At 41.5% G+C, this 18,966-nt stretch overlaps 1 pseudogene; it reads right to left on the bottom strand.

Annotated features, from left to right (window-relative positions):
- Positions 1-7,100: 7,100 nt before the first annotated feature.
- Positions 7,101-10,902, bottom strand: LOC129676164 (60S ribosomal protein L15-like; annotated as a pseudogene).
- Positions 10,903-18,966: the final 8,064 nt, after the last annotated feature.

The following is an 18,966-nucleotide window of genomic DNA, read 5'->3' as shown; positions in this document are numbered from 1 at the left end:
CATAAAAACTCTATCTACCTTGCTGCAGGATGAAGACTTGACATGCTGGCTTCAAAGTTGAGTCAAGGGAGTAGTTTCAAAGTTGAGTCAAGCAGTAGCACGTACATACCAGGAGATTTTTGCAAGTAATTGACTCATACAAATGGGCTGTGCAGGAACCACTGTAAAACTGGGAAGCTGGAACACCAAGGCAGAGATGCAGTTGCAATCACAGATAGGCTTTTTTATCTCCAGGAAACTGGTCTTCAGACTAATCAACTGATTGAATCAGGACCAACAATTGCTAAAAATATTTTCCCCTAAAATCTACTAATGTGGACTTTAATAGTATTTACAAAGTACCTTCTTGATGGCATTTCACATTGTGTATGAGTTTGGGAGCAATAGCCTGGGAACAATTGTGAGCAATAGCCTGAACGCATCAAAAGACCATCACAGGAATGAAGGGGTCTGTCTTCAGCTCTGTTTGTCTGAGGATCAGAATCAACTTTAGCTTACCTACCGCTACCATGTATCACAGTGCTTTCTTCCTCATCCTTAAGTTAACCTGTGATCCTTGCCTTCCTGTTTGGCTCATTCAGCAGCTCATTTTTTTTTTCCTTTGCTATAATTAAATACATGGGGCTGGGTACTTTAAAAGGACATTTGATAGGGTCACAGTTCTGAAGGTTCATGGACATGCCACTAATCTCAGTGTGGTTTTGGTGAAGGCCTTAAGGTAGATGGCATCACAGGCAGGAGATGCCAGAGGTCACCGGACAGGATACCACAATCCTCTCCAAATACAGCATCCTCAGGTGATCAGAGACTCTTATTAGACCCTACTCCTTAAAGGTTGTACACCCTTTCCATGCTTCTACCCTGGGGATCAAACATGTAACACAGTAAATCAGGAGGGAATTAACCCAAATTATAGCTCAGATACAGTAGCTGCCAGTTCAGCCTCATTCATGGTTTGGTGTTTCTTCAACTGCTGGTGGTCAACATATACTTTCTAGAGGTTCTATGACTTCCTCATGGTAAGTATCTTTTTGCTTAAAGTACATGTTTATTCAGATCATCTCTTTGAATGGGCTGTTGCATCTGGTTTCCAGTCTAATGCTGGATTTAAGGTGTCATTCCCAAGGTTAAGAACTCAGAGTTTGAGATTCTTAGTTCCCCATAAAAGATGTGAATACCCTTGGAAATTTTGTTTGTCAAGTGTGAACTTGTCAGTCATTCCTGAGAACCTTGGTGTGGTGTGGCTGGTACCCACTTTCCCTGTCTGACCTTCCCTTTCCTTTCCAGTTCCGGGAAGTTCAGAACAGCTTCCCTTTGTGGGCTGTTAGAACCACCTCTTGGCACTTATAATGGAAGAAGCAGCTAAAGCCAACCACTAGACAAATGCTAGAGCATAAACTGCTTTACCACTCACCCTAATGTGTTTGTTAGAAAGCGCTCACTTTGGGTAGTGACCAATTAGTTATTCTTCATTAAATTGCCCCCACCAGACGAGGTATCATTTGGGATAATTAGTCTTTTTTTTTTTTTTGGATGTAGACACATGTTCATTGGAAACTGTACCAAGGCCACAAATTTACTCCATATTGGCTACCAGTTGTCAGCTTGCAAAGCATATGTCTCTTATTTAAAATTAAAAAAACACCGAGCTGAAAGAGAACATTATTCATTTCTCATGAAAATGTTATTGTTTATAAAACACTAAGAAAAAAAATGACCAATTAGTAGAATGCCCAATTCTCTGTTAAACTGTCCACTAGGGGAAAAGTCATTATTTTGGACTATTCCTAGAATTTTATAAGTTTGGACCCAAGTTTTTATTCTTTGTGAACTACATTTATAAGAACTTAAAAATATCTTATAGTACTTTAACAACACATATGTGTAGATAATGGCAGTGATTATACTGGATTCTGTTCTGTTCTAAATAAGAGATATGAAACTTTCTGATTAATTTTACTTCACTGAAAATGTCTGAGCCTGCAAGATGGCTCGTAGCAATAGCCCTTTCTGTGCAAGTCTGGCAGCCTGAGTCAGCATCCAGAGCCCACATAAAGGCAAGAGGAGAGAACTGACTCCATGAAGTTGTCCCTCGACCTCCACATGCATGCCAGCACACACAGTTCATTACATGCAATTGTAATAATAACACATTTTAAATTAATTAATTAATTAACTTGTTTGTTTTTGAGACAGAATCTCACTATGTAGCTCTGTCTGGCCTGGAACTTGACATGTAAGCCAGCCTGGCCTGAAACTCACAGCGCTCTACTGCCTCCATTTCCCAAGTGCTGGGGTTAAAGGTGTGTGCCACCATGCCTGGCAATAATACATTTAAAAAAAAAAATTTTTATGTGTATGCTTTTAAGAATACCACTTATTTTTACAAATATGTATCTATGCACATACATACATATATATTAAAATTTAGCCTTTTATGTGCAGTATATGTACATACTGGCTTTTGCAGTCACTAAAACTACTTGGAATTTAAATCCTCTATATTTGGTTTTTAATTATCTCTGAAAATGAGACAGTAGTGCCATCATCAATTCAAAATTTATGCTTAATTTTATCATAGGGTCTTTCTGTCAATCCACTTCTATGACTATATTGAGAGCAATGACAACTTTCATCATTTCAAATAATACAAGAATAATAGTATCAAGCTGTATATATTAAGGGGAGTCAATATAAATTCTGTTATGCTTTTCAGAATTTTGACTAAATCTGAAGACCAACTTTGCTTATTTTTTCTGTTCTTCTGAACAGGGAATAAAGTTTTGGTTTTGCATGTGAATGCCTACTAAAGCATGTAGGAATAAAGACTTGAAAAATTAGTAGAGGGATAATGTGATAGCTTGACTATGTAAAAAGCACAATGAGTTCAACTAGATGAACATGTGGATCCTAGTCGTCCATCCTTCACACACTCCACAGAGTTGCTTGTTTATGGGGGAATGTTAAAAAACAAAACCAAAACAAACAGAAACTTACCATCAGCTATTGCTATGAATGAAGGCTTGGCCTCAGAGTGGTATGCAGGGACTAGGTCTTAAAGACTTGAGGGCTGGTCTAGATGCCAGCAAGTTGACTATGGAACTGAGCCCTTCTATGCATAAGGTCTTGAGAACTGTCCACACTGCAAAGCTTGTGGCCCAGATTCATGGCCCACTGTATTTCATACATCAGAAAAAATTGTACCTGCTCCCAACACTCTGTCCAAACTGCAGTCCTGGCTCAGAAGCCAAAAAGCTTTTGTAACTTAGTGGTTTAAGTGTGGAAATTATGATGCTACCTATGTAAAATGCTCTAAATGCCAGAAGGAGCTGAGCCCACTGTAGGTGCAAACTCCAGTCCTATTTCTGCATGCTTTTAAGAAAAGCACATTTCTGTTGCTGGAAAGTCCAGGTTTTGTAGCCATTTGGAGGGCTTTTTGACAGCTAACTTTAAGAGGCAGGTCAGTAGGCTAATGATTGCCAGTGTTGAGCAATGTTATTCTACCTGTTTCTGGAAAGGCAATTTTTTTCCCAGATGATATTAACATTTCAATCAGGAGGATAAAGTGGAATGTACTTCATACTATGCTGGGGGCTTGTGGATAAATGGAAGATCTAAGAAACAAAGAATTTTGCCTTTGGACTTCACCCACAACACCAACTCTTTTCTCTCCTGTTTGGAAACAATGGTAAATCACAGCTTTTTTATTGCCCTTTGAACTACTTTGTTTCTACTGTTCATTATGTGAAAGCCAGGGCATTGTTGGCTGTTTTATTGTTTTGTTTTGTTTCCTTTTTTTCTAGTGGCCTACACTCGACCTACAGTTCATGAAGCAAATCTGCCCTTACTAACTTCCTAGTGAGCATTATTTTCTGACTTTCACATTTTTCATGTAAAATTTGGAAAATGGACCTTGTCTTTATCTACCTGCCTTACCTGCTGCGTCAGATTTTAGAGTTGATCACTTGTATAAAGTTGTTAAAGAGCTGAAGAGAATCTGTGTAGTTTTATATTTTTTTCCAAATTACTTAAGTACATACGACATGATATCCATGGATCTGGCTGGTGTTGGGAGCTGTTCGCCTTCTAGGATCCCCAGTCACATAGCCACACACTAGGATTAGCTAGCACTCATTTGAAATATCCTATTTAAAACTGCACTCCAAAGAAAAGTCTTTTAAATTCATTAAGACAGCTTATTAAACGAGGCAAGTTACAAATGGTGAAATGAGTGATGTGGAAGAGGGGTAAACTGGTTCAAAAACATTTTATATAAAGGGACTTCGAGCAGGAGAAGCCAGTGTGTTTCTGGCTCTTGGACTGATGCCTAACTGGAGTCTTTGGTCCTGTGTCCTGGCATGTAAGAATCTGTTGATTGATGCAAATAAGGAGCTAGACACATCCTACTGAAGAATAGTACAGCTGGTTTATGAAAACCTATTACACAAATTACTTTTCAGAATGACTTAAGCACAGAAATTGGGGCTTTGCTGGATTTATAAGTTAAGCTTATGAGTCTTTTTTGCTTTTCTGGCTCAGAATGTTTGTACATTAACACAAGTTACTTTGGGATTCTCTTTCATTGTAAGATGGTGCAAGTTTATGTAGGAGGAAACTAACACCCTCACCTCTTTAGAATCTCCGTGGACTGTTAACATTGAACCCCAACAATCTGGAAGTCATGGCTGCCAATCTGTCCTTCTTTTCAGCACAAACGTCTCCATGTCTCCATTCCCTAGTCTACTACACACTGTTCTTGTGATCGCAAAGCAGCACACTGGCCCCAGTTCTGGAGAAGGAAGAAGTTTGGGGCTACACAGAACTCCACAATGACTAGGACCCCCTTTCAGAATGTTTACCACCAAGTTTCTTTTGAAAATGTACAGATGCGGACCATCTTCTTGAGGTTGTCAGTAGTTGCCAATTAGAGTATCTTTAAGCGAGTCTATGATTCTGCCAAGAAAGCTAGTGATGAATGGAGTCCATTTGTGGGAGTGTGTAAGCATTTGGCTTATCCCCAGCGGCACTGTGCAGAACCATCTTCTGGAACTCAGCATGCTAGAACCTGGGACAGCTTCCGAATTTGATCTGTCAAGAAGATTAAGCAGAAGGAAGTCCGCAGCTGCATTCGAGACTTGTGGAAGCACTGTGGAGATTCTGTCCAGTCTGTATTTACAGAGAATGTGGGATTTCTTTTGTTCTGCATTGATTAAAATGTATCACAAGGAAGTAAAGGAAATATATTACTTAACATTGATAAAATCATTGCTGTTTTGATAAAAGTGTTGTTTAGAGTATTACAGTATAAATAAGATAATGATTATAAGATAATGAATTAACTTATAATAAGCTAATTCTTACCTCATTCACATTGTACAGCCTGGAGTTCAAAAGTGTCCTTGCTTAGTATCATGGCTAAAAGCTTGAGTGCTGGGAAACAGAGATGAGGTCATGTTTTGTTTGCGTTGATCAAGGAACAGAATATTGCTTTTTGGCACTGACTCAAGAAACCTTAACCTTTTTTTTTTTTTTTTTTAGATTTATTTATTATGTATACAGGGTATGTTTGCATGTACACCTGCACGCCAGAAGAGGGCACCAGATTTCATTTTAGATGGTTTTGAGCCACCATGTGGTTGCTGGGAATTGAACTCATGACCTCTGGAAGAGCAGCCAGTGCTCTTAACCTCTGAGCCATCTCTCCAGCCCCAAGAAACCTTAAATTTAAACATCCTTTTGTGTGCTTTTATCAGTGAAATATCACAGAATAAGGTGAAGGTGACTGAACTAAATATATGTATCTTGATGCTGTTGACTCTGGGAATCCCAATACTACTCTCAGAAAGGGGGAAGGGAGAGCAGTAATGCCATGATGGTGTAAGAATTTCCCATTGCTTGATTATTATCCATGTTTTTGCAGAGTAAAATAAGCATAAAATAGTACAACTATAACAAGAAAATTGAAAGAATTAAGGCAATGTAGATGGAAGGAGAGATATTTATCTAACCCCGTCTTCCTTTCACCTCTCAGGGTCTTCCTGTCCCAGGCAAAACAGAAATTGTGAGAAGCAATGATCTGTTGTGTAATGATAGACCATTGCTCCAGACACAAGCAGGAATATTCACAGTCCAGCCTACGTTCTAATATTAAATTGCCTATGCAGAGTTTTACTTAAAGGGCATTCAGGACGATGGTAGATGAAATATTAAGAATTCCTTTAAAAGGAGATGGTGAGTTGTGTCTAGGGAAATATCATCTTTTTTGTACTGCCTCAGGAAAGCTTCTCCTAGGTCCATATTGAGCCAAATGCAATTTTCTGGATTATCTCATTTTATTTTCACAACCCTCTGGGGGTGGTATCATCATCATCATCATCATCATCATTTCATAAATAAGGAAACCAAGTCTTGCCTGATCTTGTGGCTGGCTAAAGCTACATAGCTGGAGAATTTAGGAGGCTTTAAAAATAGTGTCATGCCAATGTGATACCATCGAAATTGAGAATACCAGAAACTGCAATGTTTTCTCAGCTGTACCCAATTTGCCTGTCTGGGTTTATTTTTCATAGGGACTTACTACACTCTAGCATAATCTTAAATGGAAATTTCTGTGTAGTCCAAATTGACCTCAAAACTCCTGGACAATCCTTCACCAGCTTCCCATGTGCTGGATTGTGGGAGTGAACTATCATGCCCAGCTTGAGGGTCTTATTTAGCTACTGAATGGATATTGTTATGGAAGAATACATGATTCCTCCTGGCTCTAACCTAGATTGCATCACTTTGAATTTTCAATTAGTTTACAGTTCTTTGAACTAAAAAAGTCCTTTACAGATTTTATCCTAATATTTTGCTTTAAATCCTGATTTTTCCTTTTCTTTTTTAAAGATTTATTTATTATGTCTATAGTATTCTGCTGCACATACACCTGCATGTCAGAAGAGGGCACCAGATCTCACTATAGATGGCTGTGAGCTACCTTGTAGTTTCTGGGAATTGAACTCAGGACCTCTGGAAGAATAGCCAGTGCTCTTAACCTCTGAGCCATCTCTCCAGTCCCCTGATTTTTCTTTTTCTTTTCTTTTTTTTTTTTTTTTTTTTTTTTTGACTGTCCTAAATTGTTTATTGGGTATGAATTTTACAAACATTACGTGTATTAGCGGTAATGGTGGAGCTGGAGAGTGTTGCGCCTTCTCCAGGCTGCAAGGCGTGAGCCACCAATAGTGTGGTGGAACTTGTGGCCCTTTCCGAGGCCACGGCTCTTGGCGGCTAGCAGATGTCAGACCCCGCATCTCTCTGTGTTTGTGGACTGGTTTGGTGATCCGCTGGGTGTCTGTCGCGACCGGCCTTTGCCGATAAGGACGACGCAACAACCGAGGATTTCTTCAGCGGCAAGTTTATTGTACAGCTCTTTCTTGCAGATGGTGAAGGACCCAAACCCCTGGCAGCGCCCCGTTTAAATAGCCAGCAAGGCGACCTGTCCGTCTGTAATTGGTGCTCTGCTCGAGTCCTCATCAGTATATGGCTGGCAATTGGATTGCAGCCTAAACCCTCATCAACATAAAGCTGCGCATGCGCAAATCGCGAAGCAATGCTGACAAGAAGCGCGAAAATGCTGGCAAGAAGAACCAGGAAGCAGGAAGCCGGCGCCATCTTGTAATGGCGGGAGCGGCTCCCGACATCTCCCCCTTTTATATATATTAAAGGCCATCTCAATCAGAAAAATAACACACCATGAGTTTACCGATCAGCCTGCTGAGCCAACAGCATCAGCGATCAAGGAATTTACACAGTGTAAGAGACCCTCTGCACCTTGAGTCCCGTGCAATGGGAACCTGAGCCCTGGAAGGTGCAGAAGTCTGTCTTGAACAGCATCCTGGTGCAATGGGAACCTGTGCCCGTCAGGAGTGCTACAAGTTCAGACAGTGTCTCAACGATTGAGCATGTTAAGCCAGACTTGGGGAGATGCTCCCTGCTCTACAGCCAACATAGCCTGCACCATGGCCACATTTTTAAGATGTTGCTGTCTCTTAAAACGGCAGAGCAACCAAAAACAGAGGAACAGCCCCGCGAGCATAGACATGCCAAACATTCCTACACCAATCCATTCCTTAAAATAGGAAAAGGCAGAAGATAGACATTGGCAAATAAGGTAGTCCCAGAGAGTCATTAGTGGCGAAAAATCTTGGGAAGACTTGTGCATCATGCATCACCGGCATGGGTCGAGGAAAGGCTGACAGGATCCTGGGTCTCCACCTCCAAGCTCGTCAGCAGTCCGTTCAACATCAGGATCAGGATCAAAGTTAGGGTCAGGCTCATCTTGCTTCACCACCCGGGTCAATTGCGCCGGAACCCAAATTGGATTTTCTTGGTCCTGTGGGAAAATACACACAGCTCCCCTGGATCTTATTAAAATAGGATCCGGTCCTTTAATGATTATCAATGTTGCCGGAGTAGGTGCATCGTAACACAGCCCATACATCTAGAGTGGAGCATAGCACCTGTACTTGATGGCTAGTGTAAGGAGTAATAAGAGCAGAGAGCACAGCTGCTGCCAAGCCTTGATTTGTTACCGGTATTTGTTCATATACTTTAGGTGGGTATAAGGTCTGATTAACTACCCACTGGCCTTGTCCAGTAAGCATATCATAATTCCATTGAGGCCGTTGATTGGCTATATTCTGATTAGCTTGAGCTGAGCACAGCTCGTGAAAGATGGACTTCCAGTCTAAATATTGCCCCATAGTCAGACAGGCTCTTACAGTATTGTACCAATCGTCTGGAGTCATGGCATTGTCAGCCAGCCTTTCTATCAGTGCCACTGTAAAGGAGGCACTGACGCCATATGTCTGGACTGTTTCCGCTAATGCCTTCAACTGTTTAAGATCTAAAGGAGAATGATGTCTATTATTCTGAGTGTCCTCCCAGATTGGGAACGCGGTTTTAATCCGCTTTCTCTCTTTTTCTGATATCAGGGAAAATTTTGTCTCTGCAGATTTGGGTTTTTCAGTGGCTGACTTCCGCATGGAGAACCCGGAAGTGCCAGCATAGGCCACATATGGTGTCGGATCCGGGCGGTAACGCCCTTCCTCATATTTAGCTGCTTCCTCATCCAACTCTGCCTGCTCGTCAGGGTCGAGCCCTGACTCCTCATCAGTTTGTTGATTCTCAGAAGAGCTGTTTTCGCTCTCTGTAGACTCCGGCTCGCTCGATGACGAGGCGACTTTCAAATTCTGAAACTCCGCTAAACTGGGATATAGCGGGGCACCACTCTTCTTTTCCTTGCTACCAGTCTGTTTTGGTTTCTTTGACTTCTTAACTAGCTTTCGCGCCTTCGGCGCTTTAGCCTTATCTTCTTTGGTCCCATCCTTAGGGGATTTACCGGTCTTAATTCCCTTTTCTGCTTCGGATAGACTATCTTGGTGATCTGCCAACACCCTCTGCCCTTCTTTCACTTTGTCTTTGCATTTCTCATCTTTCAAACATGATTTAATCAACTTGTAGATAGGAAAAGTCCCTGGCCTCAATGTTCCCTTCTCTTTCTCTTCTTCTAAGTCATGGCCTAACTTGTCCCAACAACCCGTAGTCAGGTCGCCCGATATTTGAAACCACGGGGCCACCCGATCCACTTCCTTAATAAAATTACGGAGCACATACCTCAAAATTTTCAAATCCTTCTCCTTAAGTAATATGTGCACCGCTTCTAAAAACGGCTTTACTGGATGATTTCCCATGCTTCCTTTATCTACAGGAGTAGGAAGGACGGCTCAGTTATTTACCTGAGGCTTACAGTCCGTTTGTATCACAAGGTGGAGAAACACACACTTTATCTCGTTTCCCGCAATTAAGGCACAGACAGCAAAACAAAATGTAAATGGAACAGCAAGCAATAAACAATCCGTCCCACATCCAATCAATCATACCTTGCAGAAAAGTACCGCGGTTCTCACGCCACTGACTTTGAATCCTTACTCGACGAGCAGTCGGGGTCCTTCGAAGCGATCCTCCACTCCGGGGTTCGGCGGCTCCCGGTTTCGGCACCACTTGTCGCGACTGGCCTTTGCCGATAAGGACGACGCAACAACCGAGGATTTCTTCAGCGGCAAGTTTATTGTACAGCTCTTTCTTGCAGATGGTGAAGGACCCAAACCCCTGGCAGCGCCCCGTTTAAATAGCCAGCAAGGCGACCTGTCCGTCTGTAATTGGTGCTCTGCTCGAGTCCTCATCAGTATATGGCTGGCAATTGGATTGCAGCCTAAACCCTCATCAACATAAAGCTGCGCATGCGCAAATCGCGAAGCAATGCTGACAAGAAGCGCGAAAATGCTGGCAAGAAGAACCAGGAAGCAGGAAGCCGGCGCCATCTTGTAATGACGGGAGCGGCTCCCGACAGGTGTCAGGATTTCTTCTAATAGCTTTATGGAATGGATCAATGAGGATAACCTCAAAAAATTTGTATGTGGAATCTTCACCAATCCAGTAAGAATTCAGGACTCTCAAAGCCCCGCAGTGGCATCCAGCTCTCTCCTCAGCAACAGATTGAAGGCTTCGGGCAAATTTTAGCTGGTTAACACCATGGTGGACAGGCTTGCCATAAATTGCACCCTTAGGAACTGGGCGTTTGCGGCCACCACGGCGGACACGAATCCTGTAAATAACATAACCTTGCTTGGCCTTGTATCACAGCCTTCGCGCCTTATCAGGCCGAGTGGGGCAGGGAGCCCTGTGTAGCGCAGACAGCTGGCGGTACTGCCAGCAGCGGACCCTCAGGAGAAAGCGTATCACGTCTGACTGCTTCTTCCTCCATAGCTCCTGGATGTATTTGTATGCACCCATCCTGGCTCACCTGATGGCTGCCACCAGAGGAAAAAAAGCCCCTGATTTTTCTTATACTTTCATTACGGCCTCAAGGCATTTCATTGTCAGGGAGCATTTTTTTTCCCCTTTGTTTTGTGACACCATTTCACTGTGTAACCCTAAGCTGGTCTTGTGCAGAGGGTCTTCTGCCTCGGCCCTGAGTGCTGGCATTACAGACGGGCTCAATAATTTGTATTATTTATTTCTGTGCAGTATCAGGATTGCGCCAAGGGTCTCATAATTGCCAGGCAAAGGTTTTGCCACCATATCCCCAGATTCTCAGCATTGATTTTTAATCAACCAGTTTACCAGTTTTAATACTTGTAGCATTTGTAAACTTCTCTGTAGCCTGATAATTAGAAGTCATCTTATTTTGCTTTCTATCACTATTATAGTACATATAACCATCCTCTCTATCTGCATATTTTATATCCATTCAATGACTGCACGCTCAAAATATTTTAAAAAATGCATCTGAACTGTGGACTTCCCTTGCCATTATTAACTAAGTGATGTAGCATACCAACTATTTATACAGCTTTTGCATTCTTTTGTGTTATAATTAATCTAGACATGGCTTAAAGGATGTGGGAAGATATGTGTAGACTATCTCTAATTACCAAGCAATTTTGTATGATGTCCTTGTATATACATCTACAGATTTCATACCCATGGGTGTTAGAGGTGCATTTTCAGCTCCTTAATTTCCAGCAGATGGATGATATTTTGACATTAATTGCCCTGAATTTAAAAATGACTGTAAACTGACATTTACAGCAATCTGGGAGCAATGGTAGTCTTTACAACATTAAATATTTTACCTCAGGCAAATAGAATGGGATTATATGTAGGGCTTTCTATGTTTTACAAAGAAGGAAATTTTGCAATATTATAAGTAGTAATCTTGGGGCATTTTATAGGTTTTCATTTTTGTTTTCAAAAACTATTAATGTTTTGTATTATGAACCAATTTAAATATCAGCATTGCATTACTGAACTCCAGTTATGTTTAGAATTTTTTTGTTGATTTCCATGACTTTTCTGAGTCAGTAGTAGGTAACCCATAATAAAAAATTCTGATTTTTCCAAATCTTTATAAATTTTGTTTTGTCTCTATGCTCATGTACTTTCTCATACCACAAGTGAGCTAACAATGAAAAGTTCTTTCTCTCCAAAAAAGGAATGTTGGTAGTCCTCTGATGGCTACATGCATCAGAGTTCTCATTTTCTGGTATTTAAGGCTTCATTCGTTCTGTACCTTATAAGCACTATAACTGGAGGAGAACATTGAAGTGGTGTATAGGGTTCTGCAAAAAATACCAGGCGACGTTGACTTACTTGAAGCTGTTCTCCATACTTATTTTACACACACGTGGGTCTGCACACGTAGACACACTTATTTACTTGCTGTGTGCTAATGAAATTGTTCCGTATTTAACTATTAGTTAAACCTGGAGCTGCAGTAATGTTAGGCCTCTTGGTGGAATTAGATGTAAATATTAGTAAATATTAATGGGATAATTTTCAGAACAGAATAGTTTGTATATATTGTTAAAGTTGACTCCCCCACACAAGGTGCTTGCGGTGCACCTGAGCATCAGTGTTTCCCTTAAATGCTGTCTGTCTGTACCTGCCCCGCCCCAGTCTCTGTCTCTACCTCTCTGCCTCTCTCTTTCCCTCTCTGTCCCTCTCTCTCTGTATGTGTGTCTTATTCTTGAAATATGTCTTTTTTTATACTTGAATATGTGAATTATTGTTTAATCAAATATCTTCTTCTCTACAACATTTTTACTTTTATCAGACAAATTTTAAAACTGCTCTGCAGAGGCTGTGCCTGGAGAGGTGGCTCAGCTGCCAAGAACATGCATTGTTCTTCCAGACTCCTTAAGTTTGGTTCCCTGAATCCATATAGGGCAACTACAACTGCCTGTAACTCCAGCTCCAGGGGATCCAGTTCCTCTGGCTTCTTTTGTCATGTGTGCCTTCCCCAAAATAGACATGCAAACAAATAACTGAAAAAAAAATAAAACTTAATCTTTTAAAACTTACTTTGTATATCTCTCTGTCATATCAGCCATCACGTTCATCGTTAGTTGATTAATCTATCTGTGTCCCTTGTGAACTGCTTGAAAGTGCCTTTTCCAGTGTCTAGCACTGAGTTGGAGTGTTAAAATTTGGTTGAATGAGTGTTAATACATGACTACCAAAAGCTGGAACAGAAAGATGAAAAGGGCTTAAAGTAGTGAGTTTTGTGATTTGTTAGGGCATAGAAAGCATATTTTCTGTAGAGATAAATAAAACTCCATTATAGAGACATGCATTTTAATACAGTAATGTTTGCTATGGTGGAGAAACCTGGTAGAGAGGAAGTGAGACTCCAGGACTCATGAGATCAAAACACGGGGTGCAGCTGGAGGACTGGTCCAAACATGTCCTCTCAGACACAGAGCTGCCAAGGACACGGATGTGAGAAGTGAAGCCCATGAGCAGCCTTATTGCGTCTACCCCTGTGTGGACACTATGTCTGTTCTCTTGTTTACTCCAAAGAAAAGACCATAAATTCCAAAATGCATTTAAACTTTTATCTCAAGTAGGAGGGCCAGTTTGGGAGGGAAGAAATACATTGTTTTTCTTTATTCAGTCCTTTTTGTTTCTATTATAGTTTTAGTGTATTTTTAAAAGCTTTTTCCTACCAGGTTTTAAGAATTTTAGGAGAGATTTATAGAGCATTTCCAAATGTACTTTAGATGTTTAATAAATTTTGAATTGAATTGATAATGACAGCTTTTATTCTAGATAATGATTGCACTTAGTGATAGATACATTTCTTTAGTTCAGATGCTCTTCTGTGTACTGAGTGATTTGATAACTACTTTAGTCCCAGATAGGCACATTTATTATAGTTCTGTCTGAGGGCCACACATAGTCTTTTGAATGACTTAATTTAGAAATAAAGACTGTCAATATCTTATATGTTTCACAGCCTTTGAGTGATATGTTGATAGATGTTTCCTAGAAAGAGCCAATGAAAATTTAATTTAAATCTGCACATAGGTAAAATGAGAGATGAAAGCACTTTAGCAAAAACCAGGACAGTGTAGAATGGAAATCAATTTGGGTAATTCTGTGATTAAGATGTAATTATAGTATCAATTCACTACACTCTCAGGGGTAGGATAGTCCTTACCATAGGGCAGGTTCAGTTTTGGGTTTGGTAAGATAGCTTTCGTGTAGTTTACTCTAGTTTGGCCAGGAATAGCACTTGTTACTATATTCTGAATAAATAAAGGTTGACGGGTATTACTAGTCACACAAAGCAGTCTGTGGCTACTGTTGTCTCTTCAGTTACTGAAATTCAATTACTGAAATACTCATACATTTTTAATTTAATGAGTTACTTTTATTTGGATCCGATTTTCCTTTTCCTAGCATCTTGATTAATTTTAAATATCAAACGATTGTTAGGAGAAATGCATCAGGGGCTGGGGCGCTGGCTCACTAGGTGAGAGAATTTGCTGAACAAGCATAAGGACCTGAGTTCAAATCCCCAGAAACTGTATAAAAATCCAGGCACTGTAACATGCACCTGTAATCTCAGAAATGGAGACGGGCAGAAGCAGGAGGCTTTGGGGACTTGCAGGCTGCCAACCCAGCTCCAATTTCAGCGATAGACCCTGACTCAAGGGAGTAAGGAGATGATGGAGCAGAATATCTAGTGCCTTCCTCTACACTCTCTGTGAGTATCACACATACACACACACAAAACCTCCCACCCCCACAGACACACACAAACACACATACAGCACATACATAAACATACACCACATACACAAGCACACACACATAATCACACACAAATACATACCACACACACAAATAGACACACCACGCACAAACACACACATTCAACATATACCACACTCATTTTCATGCACATACACACTTATGTAAACATACACATACAAAATTAAAAGAAACATAGAAGAAATACATCATAGTGTTTCTTTTTTTCATGAAATTATGTAGTTTGGATACTGAATGGCATCTTTTCTGTATTTTCATTTGTTCTTGGCCTTTTACTAAAGGTTTTCAACACATACTCCAATGAAGACTATGATGGAAGAAATGATCAAGTTGGCCGTGTGGCTGCATCTGAGTATGAACTTGAAAAGCGAGCAGAAAAGCTGGAACTTTTCCCGGTGGAGCTGGAGAAAGGTACAGCAGGACTCCAGTGTTTGTGTCTTCGTGTCTCTCTAGTAACAAGGTGTGTCTTTTCCAGAGCATAGCTTGTTTCTGAGTTCTTACTCAGTAAACTTGTGCCTTTCCCCGATATTGACCGAGTTTCGAAGAGTTTTTTTGATGTGGATTTTGAGCAGATTCTCTACTTAATGACTTTCTCATCTCACCAGCTCCCAAACAACTCAGTTCCCGTATCTGGCTGGGCTAGTGGTTCATATGGGGGGTGTGACACAAGCGGTGTGACACAAGAGGAGGAAGCCTCAACTGAGATGGGCACTCGTGGAGGGCCGGAGCTGATGCAGACGCCACAAAGGGGAGCTTACTGGCTTGCTCATCATGGCTTCCCAGCCTGCTTCCCTGTGGAATCCAGGACCACTGGCCCAGGTGTGGCATCACCCACACTGGCCTGGGCCCTCCCGCATCAACTACTAATTAAGGAACTCCTGAGTTCCCGTCTGACTATTTTTAATGATGAACTGTGATGTGGAAGTGGGGGAGAAATTATGTAAATGCATTATATATACTCATTTATCAGTATACTCATTTATCAGATTGCTTTAAAATAACATTAATATAAATGGGCTAGAAGATTCTGAATTCTATTTTTCACTTTGAGCTTGCAGAATGCTCATTAAATGTGTATTTTTTAAATTATTCTGTGACCTTGCAGTGGATGAATGAAAGCCCCTTTAGCCTAACTTTAATGTGGTTCTTTTAAAAATACATTTAGAAGAATTTGTGTGTGGTGGCACACGCCCTTATTCCCAGCACTTAGGAAGTAGAGGCAGGATGAACTCTGTGAGTCTGGGGCTAGTCTAAAGGGCTGGAGGGATGGCTGGAGTTTAGTTCCCAAGCCTCTTAATAATTTACAAACCCAGTTTGGCTTTAAACTTCCTATGTAGTCATGCATGAGCTTGAACTTCTGACCCTCCTGCCTCCAGTACCCAAATACTGGGATTACAGACATGCACTACACACCTGGTTTATGCGGTGCTGGGGATGGACCCAGGATTTACAGGGGTTGGAGACTGGGTTTGTAAACATGGTGTTTTTGGTTGTTTTATTTGCATGTGTCTGTGTCTGAGTGAGTCTCTCTCCGTCTCTCTTTGTGTGTGCACATGTGTACATGCTCCTCAGCTTGCAGAGACCAGAAGAGGGCATCGGGTGTCCTCTGTTACTCTCCTCCTATTCTTGGGTTGGTTGGCTGGTTTTGTTTTTTGAAGCAGGGTTTCTCTGTGTAGTCTTGGTTGTCCTGGAACTTGTTCTGTAGACCAGGCTGGCCTTGAACCCAGAGCTCTGACTGCCTCTGCATTCTGTGTGCTGCAGTTAGAGGCGTGCACCACCACCACCCAGTCCTCCACCTATTCTTTTAAGGCAGGGTCTCTCCCTGAACCTGGGGCTCACATTTTCTCAGCTCTCAAGCCCCAGCCATCCTCATGTCTCTGCCCCCTCAGAGTTGGGGTTACAGGAGTGTGTGGGATGCGTGGACTCCACTCAGCATGATTGCAGAGCATGTGCTCTTAACCTCCAAGACTCCTCTGGATTTGCAAATTAATAATGATAATAATAGCAATAATGTCTCTGGACTGTTCACTATATGGATGCCCAGACAGAACACTGTTTTTGTTGTTGTTTATTTGTTGAAGATTTATTTTATTATTTATGTGTCTCTGTATGTCCAGGCACCTGCTTGTGCATGCACCGTTGGATGTAAGAAGAGGGTGCCTGATCCCTTGCAGCAGAACCCAGTAGTTTTAGAGAAGTGAACTCAGGTCCTCTGAAGAGCAAGAAACTCATTGAACTGCTGAGCCATCTCTCTAGCCCCAAATCTCTTTGTTTAATTACATGTGTGTGTGTGCTCAGGTGTGCATGCATGAGTGAGTTAATTTGCTGGAGACAGATCTCTCCCCTAAGTGAGAATTGAACTGAGTTTGTCAGGCTTGGTGAAAGCATCTTTACCTCAGTGTCCCTAATTTTTCAAGTAGGAAATCTGTTGGCATTAAGCAGACTTTTTGTTTGTTTGTTTGTTTGTTTGTTTGTTTGTTTGTTTTTGTTGTTGTTTTGAGATAGGATCTCATGATTCAGACCAGGCTGGCCGTGAATTCATGGAGACCAACCTGCCTCTTCCTTCCAAGCCCCGGGGTTGGATTAAAGGTGTGTGCCACTATATCCTGCTAAGTGAAGTGAACGCTGTGCCAACAAAGGTGCGCACCGTCACCACCAACTGGCCAGCCTTTTTAAAAAGATTTATTTTATATAACTTTATGTGTGTGTGCATGCACACACTCGAGTTCTTTGGAGCCGAGTTACAAACCATTGTGTGATACTTGATATGGGTGCCAGGATCTGAACTTGGGTCCTCTAAAAGAGCAGTACATACACCCCTGCACAGATGTAGCCCAGTTTAGTGTCCAAGTGGGTTACATAGTAATGGGAAGAGGGACTGCCTCTGACATAATCTGATTGGCCTGCTCTTTGATCACCTCCCCCTGAGGGGGGAGCAGCCTTACCAGGCCACAGAAGATGACAATGCAGCCATTCCTGATGTGATCTGATAGACTAAGATCAGAAGGAAGGCGAGGAGGACCTCCCCTATCAGTGGACGTGGGGAGGAGCATGCATGCAGAAAGGGGAGGGAGGGTGGGATCGGGAGGGGAGGAGGGAGGAGCTTATGGGGGGATACAAAATGAATAAAGTGTAATTAATAATAATAATAATAAAAGAGGAAAAAAAAGAAAAATAGAATTTATGAGAAGGGTATTAAATATAATTGTATAACATTTTTAAAGCCAATAAATATATACAAATAAGTAAATCACCTTTTAGAACAAATAGTATAAAGGCAAACATTAAAATAATTAAATTTAGTATCACCAATTGATTATTAACTCAGTGTCTCTATCTATATTCATGAAATATATAAGCTTTTATTATAATTAAGTAAAGTTTTAACCTTCTAAATTATTTTCATGTTGAAGAATTACTTTTGACCACAAGTTTGTTACAATTAAAAATATTCTACCTGAAAAAAAAAAAAAAAAGAGCAGTACATACAAAACCACAAAAATTTCTCCAAGCCCAAACTCTCTATTCTGCCTTTCTTTTTCTTTTCTTCCTTTTTTTTTTTTTTTTTTTTTTTGTGGTTGTTATGGTTTGAGACAGTGTCTCAGTAGAAAACTTCTGCCCTCCTGGAATTCACTGTGTAGGCCAGGCTAGCCTCCAATTCACCTGCTTCTGACTCCTGAACGCTGGGATTAAAGGCTTATTCAACTGCATCCAGAGAAGAAGGATCCTTCTTCCTCCATTTCCTACGTACTGGACTTGCCGATGGCACCGCCATTTCCACCGTTGCCACGAGAGTTGAAAACCAGGGCTTTAGGCATGCTCCATCCCTGCTCTACTAACCACTCAGACGCTCTACAGCACACTACCTAAACTGCAAGCTGGGTCTGAGCTGCATGGGGAAGGGTGCTCCCTATGCCATCACCCACAGTACATGCCAGTGTGACTTCCTCACAGGAAGCTGAGCTGAAGCAGTCCAGCCTGGGATTGTCATATCTATCTATCATCTGTCTGTCTGTGTATCTATGTATCTATCTCCTATCTATAGACAGGATCTCATGTAGACTTGGCTGGCCTTAAACTCTCCATGTGTCTTAGGGTGACATTGAACTTCAGATCTTCTTGCCCTCACTGATCATGTGGTTATAGGTTTGCACTACCATGCTCCGTGTGTGTGGTGTTGCAGCTAGAACCCAGGGCTTTGTGTATGCCAGGCCGCTGAGGGAGGACGGCAGCTTGCCAGCTGTTCCTTCTCTCTTCGTGGGGTCTGCTGACCTTCCAGGAGACACACAGGTTCAAGATACAGGA

This window comes from Psammomys obesus, unplaced genomic scaffold (genome assembly GCF_907164565.1).
Source record: "Psammomys obesus unplaced genomic scaffold, mPsaObe1.curated_primary_1811, whole genome shotgun sequence".
Taxonomy (NCBI): domain Eukaryota; kingdom Metazoa; phylum Chordata; class Mammalia; order Rodentia; family Muridae; genus Psammomys; species Psammomys obesus.
Note: the sequence above shows the minus strand (reverse complement) of the source record. Positions and strands in the feature narration are given on the sequence as shown.